Below are 8,358 nucleotides of genomic sequence, written 5' to 3' on the forward strand. Positions count from 1 at the left end.
GTTTTGCAATTAATTTGGTTATTTTGACTTTAATGGCATTAGTAAATCTCCTGAATCTCAGAATGAATAGTGGTGCAATATGTTCAAAGATGGCACCATGGAAAATATTGAAAGTAAATGTCTTCAAAGTTGCTTCACATTATGCTGTGTCAGATGCTTTTTCTATCAATTGTCATGACGCAGAATACCTTGCAAAGCTGAATTGTTATATTGTCTAAAAATTTGAGGTAAAATTATTATTTTTGTCAAACGATGAATTATCCATGCTAAGACTTGATTCTTTAGTCATGTTATTCATCCTTTCCTATCTGACACCTGTAGAATCCAGACGGTTGCTGATTGCAATTACAGTATATGTTTTTTTCTCATATTGTTTCCGGAAATATATTTCACCCTTTACTTGCTTCTATATTTTACACTGTATATACAGACATTATTTTTGCTATCATATATTTCTCATTGTGCTGGTTATACATGTATGCATGTGCTCAAACAGCTAAATGAGTTAAGAGTAAATTAGTTTAAAAAGTAGTTATTGCTTATATAGAAAAATTTGAAACAAATATGCAATTCAAAGTGCTTCAAAGATTTAGCTTGGATACTGAGGTATATTTTAAGCTAATTTATTGTTGATTATGCACAAATATAGTACCATAAAAAAAATCTGTTCTACTACACCAAGAAGCAAAACAAGACATGAATGCATGTCAAAAATTATACATGAAATACAATAACGTCAAAAAATAGATATAAAAAATATTTAATTACCAGGGCAGAGGGATCTGTAAAAGTGATGCAAAAATAGCCTTACCCTTTTCTTTAAAATGTCCAAAAATCCATTTCTAAGAAATAGACTGCACGGCAGCTATAACGATATAAGATTTAACCTTCAGGAAAATGAAAATACACACTTCTAGTCAGTGGTCTGCACAGATTCTGTGGAGGGAGGGGGCATCGCTCTGGAAAAGGGCAAGTTGTGTGTCCTGGTGGCTCAGTTGGCAAAGTGCCTAACATGTAAATGCAGCATCTTTTGTTTGAGTTCAGCTTTGAACATTATGGTGCTTTTTACATCTCATCTTTTCTGTCTCTTTTATTAGACAGTGAACTGTCTAATAAACCACAAATGCCCCAAACATATTTGTTAAAGGGCACTTCTTTAGAAATGTGAGAGGGGTCCAGGGGCGAGATGCTCCCGCAGGGGGAAGGTTTAAAAATCTGCTTTTAAAAAGTCATTTCTGGGTGAGATTTGTTCAGTGGCATCAGCATACCCTTTCAAGGAGGGAATATAATATACTAGCATTTCTGACTTCTCAACCAGATTAATATATAATAATCCAATCTAAAAAGATACAGGTATAAGATGAAATACAGTGTGAAATTTAGCAGAGATCAAAGAGAGATCAAATACGATTCTAACAAAGTATTTCTCTTTGTTTAGCAAGTTAGCTTCCATTTCCATTTTCCAACAACTAAAAAAACAAATGTTTCCATCCAAGATTAAAAGAAAGAAAGAAAGAAAGAAAGAAAGAAAGAAAGAAAGAAAGAAAGAAAGAATAAGAAAAAAACATTCAACCAGTATTACTGTAGTATTTATAGATTATGTCACTTGGTTTATAGAAAATAGCGTGTTGGTATTCAGTATTCAGTAATTGAAATTTCCACTTTCATCCACTATTCTGTCAATACGAGTCAATGCTTATCTAAGATTTGAAGCGGCACTGTGCTCCTGAGAGTGAGGACGCACCTATTGACTGTTTGGCATGCTATTTAAAAAAATATATAGCCAAAAGTAATCATACAGTTTATGGGGAGGGGGGTAAAAATAAAATAGTTGTGGCTTAGAGCTGCTGTGAAATAGATCTAGACACACAATCTTTGTCAGTTTTATTTAATCCAAAAGGAGCTACAAATATTTTTACATCTATTTTTTTACAGATTTGATCAAAGAAGAGGGTTAAAGTGTCTGTTGTGATTTTACGGAGAGGATGAAAAGATTGATGTGGCTTCACACGCTGTCCAGAGTAAGCTGTTGTAGAGAGGTAGAGAGGTATAAGGCAAGTGGAACATAATGGAGCTACTGCCGTATAAAAGCCCTTCAGACTGGATTTAAACCCCTTTTAGCTTGTAGCTCCTCGGCTGCTCAACGTCAGCCTCTTGAGAAACTCTACATCTGTCATTTAAAACAAAAGGTCAGAGGAGAGGATGCGTGCCTCCTCACTGCCTTCCTGAAATGAAAGGAGTATAGGTGTTACACACAGCCAAAAATTTGCTTTCATATCATAAACTCTTTCACAGAATCTGAATTCACGATGCCGTTGGTTTCATTCATCGTATCAGGAGATCTGTATCGCTCACAGCTAACTGTTGTCATCAAGGCAGGGTTCACTTGCCTATTAAAACCGACTTGATGACTCGCTGCCATGCATGCACATGCACGCATTAAAACACCAACAGCCTTTGAGGAGAAAATGGACGCGTGGAACACGGAGCAGAGGGCGTGTGTGACCCCGGCGACCTCTCTTTCATCAGGGTCAAAGGTCAGATTGGGATCCAGCTCTCAATGGAGAGATTAAACCCCCGTCACCAAGGTAACATTATGTGTAACCAGGGGCGACCAGGGTCACATCGGGGAGCAGGGACTCTGAAATTACGCCGACTCTATTATTATGAGTGGGGAATGAAAGGATTTTTCAATATACTTTTGTCAAATTATTTTCATATTTCAACTACCTTTGTGTGTTTTTGCTATTTATTCGACTAAATAAATAAATAATAAATAAATATTTATTCGACTTTTGTGTTCGTGTGTGCGTGCGTGTGTATGTGTGTGTGTGTGTGTGTGTGGGGGGGGTTGTTCGTGTGTGTGTGTGTGTGTGCATGTGTGTGTGCTGTGTGTGCTGTGTGTGTGTGTGTGTGTGTGTGTGTGTGTGTGTGTGTGTGTGTGTGTGTGTGTGCGCATGTGCGCGTGTGTGTGTGTTCATGTTAGCTTGCCCGGCCGTAACCTCTGTTGCCTGACAGCGGTATAGCGCTATAGGTCTGTGAGTCAGCCATAGGTGGATTATGACATGACGGGCCCCTGGGCCTGGATGCATAAAGGCCCCCCCTCCCCTCACAGCGCACACATACACATGATTAAGGCCAGAATAACATACATTCACCTGCATCTAAACAGGATTGACAGCAGCACAGCCACCTGAACACTGAAAGCCAACAGCACAATAACAAGATATGATATTATCTGTATCTCAATACAGGCTCCAAAATTAACTTTTTTGTCCACCAGCCAAATGGCTAGTCAATGTTCACATTTTACCAGCCACTCAATAGATTATCATTGTTTTTTGTTGTTGTTTTTTGCTGGTGAGTGAATCAAGTCAATTAAAGCCAAAAGCACAATAACCCTCCAATTGACCATAAACATATGGAACATTTTGTCCAAAATAAAGGGTTGGGGGCCTAAGGGATCATTTGGTCCCAGGCCCGGGTAAGATACGCATTGGCCCTGTGAAGAGCCTCTGGGTTATGGGCCCCCTGAGCTACTGGGCCCCAGTACATCACTGGAGTCAGGTGATGGGTTGATGTGTAAGGTGGAGCCGCTGGCCTGGGGTCTGTTGACTGGGAGTGAATGAGTGAGCATGTGTGGTGGAGCCGCTGTTCTGGGGTCAGCTGACTGGGAGTGAATGGAGACTGAGAAGCCTCATGGGGGCAGAGCCGTCAGAAAGGTCAGCTCTACTCCTGTGAGCCAGGTAAGGAAAAGAAAGGTATGGTGATGACATATCAATGCACGTGTCAATAGTTTAGTGCCAAACATGAGATATCCACCATTGGGGGGCATTGAAGCTTACTCAAGTCAAGTCAGGTGAAGTCAGGTTTATTTATACAGCCCTTCATCCAGTGTTGGGCAAGTTACTTTCAAAATGTAATATACTACATATTACTAGTTACTTTCATTTGAAAGTAATAAGTTACTTTACAATATTACATTCTGTGTAGAGTAACTCGTTACTTATTACACTACTTTTGCATTACTTTTACCAAAACAACAGCAGCAGCAGAATGACATCGCCGCCCCGGAACATCCCGATTCAACCGCCTTGAAGTCAGTGTAAACAATCGAAAATTCTAAATGTTATTCTTTGCCTTTGTTATTGTCATCTATAGTGGTTATTTGCATAAAAACACACAGTTTGATTAGGAAATGATTCTATCTTTTTTTAAATATGTGCTTTGATTTAATAAAATGTAACTCAATTTGTAACTTGAGTTACTTGACAAAGGTATAATATTACTGAAATCCTATAAGTAATAAGTTATATTACTGAGTTACTGCTAAAAGTAATATATTACATGTAATATGTTACTTTTGTAATGAGTTACCCCCAACACTGCCTTCATCACAATGGTATGTCTGATGTCTCCAAGGACTTCAAACACAAGCCTACTGTTACAAAATGATGGTTGGCATGAAAGTCAAGCACATGAGCAGTTATTTTTGTGAGTGGAGACAATGTTTCAGAGGACATCTTTTCAAATACCCAAAAGATGCAACCCCCCATACTGTATGCTGTGGCAAACTGTGTTCTGAAAAGAGAGTGTCCGGGTAGTGCAGCGCTAGATTCCCTGCCTACCAACATGAGGGTCGCAGGTTCGAGCCCCGTGTTGCCTCCGGCTTGGTCGGGCGTCCGTACAGGCACAGTTGGCTGTGTCTGCGGGTGGGAAGCTGGATTAAGGGTATGCGGCCTGGGCGGCCTGGACGCTGCACTAGTGCCTCCTCTGGTCGATCGGGGGCCCTGTTCCGGGGTGGGGGTGGTTTGTGTGTGGGGGGATAGTGTGATCCTCCCATACACTACGTCCTGCTGGTGAAACTCCTCGCTGTCAGGTGAACTGAAAAGAATCAGCTGGCGACTCCACGTGTATCAGAGGAAGGGGTGTGTACAGTATGTATGTATGAAAAGGATATGAGGTGCAGTTGCGCCACTGCTAAGGCGTCACACACACACTGTACTGTAGCTGTGTGATGGCGGACTGCAAGATGTGTGTGTGTATGTGTGTGTGTGTGTGTGTGTGTGTGTGTGTGTGTGTGTGTGTGTGTGTGTGTGTGTGTGTGTGTGTGTTTGAGTGTGTGTGTTGCAGGGTTAAAAGGTGCGGGGGGGGGGGGGGTGGGGGGGGTCTGTGAGGCGAGGTCAGTCTGTTCCAGCCCGAGGAGCGCCGTGCGCGGCAGCGGCCTTGGAACAGTGTGGGGGTGGTTGACTTCCCCTTTCCCTGCCTCGCGGCTTCCTGTGAGCGCTGCAACCGTTAACCACACCCTTCTCCCCCCTCTCTCTGCCCTCCAACCCCCGCCCCCACAACACACACACCACCACCAAACCCTTAGACAACGCTCGATCCGCTCCTACACAAAACTCTCTCCCCCCCCCCCTCTCTCTCTCTCTCTCTCTCTCTCTCTCTCTCTCTCTCTCTCTCTCTCTCTCTCTATTCCCTGGCCAACGAGTCGACTACGCGCACGCACTCCAACAATAGCCCTCTTCCCTCATAGTAGTCACACCTCTCCAATCCTCTCCTCCCCACCCTAACAACAATCTCCCGCTCTCTCTCTCTCTCTCATGCTAGTGCTAGCTCATTATGACCCCGCCAGCTAATTATAAAGACAAGTTAGCACGCATTGTCTGTGTGTGTGTGTGTGTGTGTGTGTACATTTGTTGTTCTTACGCAGGTAGTATGTGTAGTTGTTCCCTGCCACCTTTCGCCCCCCACCCCCCCTCAATGCTGGTTTCTCTTCTTGTCATAGACCACCACGCACACTGAAAGATATTCTATAGATGTTTTCCGTGTGCTTAGCAACAGCTACCACGGTACGCCCGAGCGTTCCCGCTACGCTTCTACCGTCAGACATTATGCTGCTGAAAAAGAAGAGCATTCTGAACGAGATCTTCTGTGTCAATGCGTATGCGAGTGGGCGTATATATAAGCTTGTGTGGTCTGTGGAGGGACAGAGGAGATGGTGTGTGCGTGCGTGTGTGTGTGTGTGTGTGTGTCGAGAGGTGTGTGTTTGTGTGTCAGTATAGTGGTGCATGGGGGGGGGGGGTAGGAGGGGTAGATGATGGGGATGGGGGGGGGGTGAGGTCCACTCCTCTAAAGGGAGTGCTGTGTTCCCATAGGGGAGAGAGGAGGAGTGGTGGAGTGCATGAAGTGGAGAGAGAGTACTATGTGGGGGAGTGAGTGTGGGGGCAGCTAGGCCATCTGGACTGCGAGGCTGAGAAAGAGAGAGAGAGAGAGAGAGAGAGAGAGAGAGAGAGAGAGAGAGAGAGAGAGAGAGACATTGAGGGTGTGAGAAGAAGGATGGAAGATCCAGAGGTACTGTACATGAAAAGGATGGGGAGGGAGGGAGGGAGGGAGGCTGCGCCGAGAAGGAATGTTGCTCGTGGTCATATAACGCCAAAACACTTCTCTATAGCGAAAACATCCCACAACTGTTATTGATTGGACAAGATGGAGAGAGACAATGCAACGAGTGTATGAATGTAGTAGTGCATGATTTATGCCAGTTGTATGCTGCATTCAAGTCGGCCCGTGTTTACCGTGAATACGGGACCGGACTTGACCGGACTGGCATTCAAGTGGTCACGTCGTGAACGTGCCCAGTTGACTAGAAGCCACCGACGCTAACAATTTAGCTACCACTAGCTAGCGAGCGGCTAATTATGTTAATGCAGGAAATGCAAATTTGGCATAATGACGGAGGAAACAAGATGAGACTTGTAGAGAATATCAACATGTTCCTCAGACGTATTATAAAATGACTATGAAAAGCTCTACACCAGGGGTGCCCAATACGTCGATCGCGATCGACCGGTCGATCGCGAAGGTAGTGTGGTCGATCGCATGGCATTGAGGAAGAAATTTTTTTTTTTTTTTTTTTTTTTTTTTTTTTTTTTTTACTGTTTTTCCACTGTTTCCACTGTTTTTCCACTGTTTTTCCACTGTTTCCACTGTTTTTCCACTGTTTCCACTGTTTTTCCACTGTTTTTTCCACTGTTCCACTGTTTTCCACTGTATACTCAGTGTATATATATATAAATAAATATGCTTGGTAGCTCACTTTGACTTGGTCATTTTAAAAGTAGCTTGCAAGCTGAAAAAGTGTGGGCACCCCTGCTCTACACAGCTAAAATGTCAATATTTACTTTCCGTCAACGTCCGTGCGTCCGCCATTTTGTGAAAACGTCACAAGACACGTCACAAGTCGTGAGCTTCGAAGCTTTCAGAAAGATTCCACATACCAAGTGGTGACTCGTGAAACCACCATGAGGGCGCCGTAACGTTCAAGTGGACTTATGTCGTATTCACACGGTAAACACCAGCCCACTTGAACGCAGCTTTAATTTAGGCCACACCCTCCACACCGACCACACCCCTTTACTGTGGCCACTGCACTATTTGATTAGCAGACTCTATCATCTTGATATAGACATTATCCAGAAATGTTGCGACATGTTGACATTCTGTGGATCCGTGGATTTCAGAAATGTACAATGTCAACATTTGATTCTGCGACCAGGCTGGTTGTTGCTGTAAGAGTTCTTCCTGCATGGAAAATGGCAGCCGAACAAGATAGTGGAACAGAAAAATTGTTCACATCTGGAAAGAAGCACCAGAATTGGCACAAATACTCCTTGGGGATTGATTGTTCTTTTGATAAAACCTAATAGCCACGCAAAAATCTAGATTTTTTTCCAAGATGGCTGCCATTTCCACTTTTATGACCACAGAGAAGCCAGATTTATTCCACGTAAATTAAACAAGGGAAAATTCGGCGCAGGACCCACGTGCGTCATGTAGCAACCAGGAGACCTCGTGCAACTCGAGCCCATTCAAGGAAACTACATCTTTCACCAGCCCAGGTTTTTCAGGTTTAAAGATATTTTGGATATCTTCAACCTCTGGCAGCTGTGTAACACTGGAACAGAACCATCGCCAAGGCAACGACAGAACATACACAGAACTTCTCAACAGAATCCGTTTCAGAGGCAAACACGAGGACCTTCTTGACTTCCCTCTTACAGTCCAGAGTGAAAATACCTCTGACAACGAAGATGAAACCACCTAAATATTTGGCATGGCATCATCACTGATGATATCATCACTGATATCCGTTCCTCCTGACTGAATGCCTTCTCTTGACCACCCAAGATGGCAGCCATTTTTACCATCGAATTTCACTGTGCAGGGCGATTTTGTTTGTGTGAATATGCCTCATCATCAAGAGAACAATCCCCAAGGAGTATCTGTGCCAATGTTGGTGCTTCTTTCCACTTGTGAACGATTTGAGAAAAATATGTACATGATATATAATCATGT

The sequence above is a fragment of the Poromitra crassiceps genome, assembly GCF_964638095.1.
Source record: "Poromitra crassiceps genome assembly, chromosome: 8".
Classification (NCBI taxonomy): Eukaryota; Metazoa; Chordata; class Actinopteri; order Beryciformes; family Melamphaidae; genus Poromitra; species Poromitra crassiceps.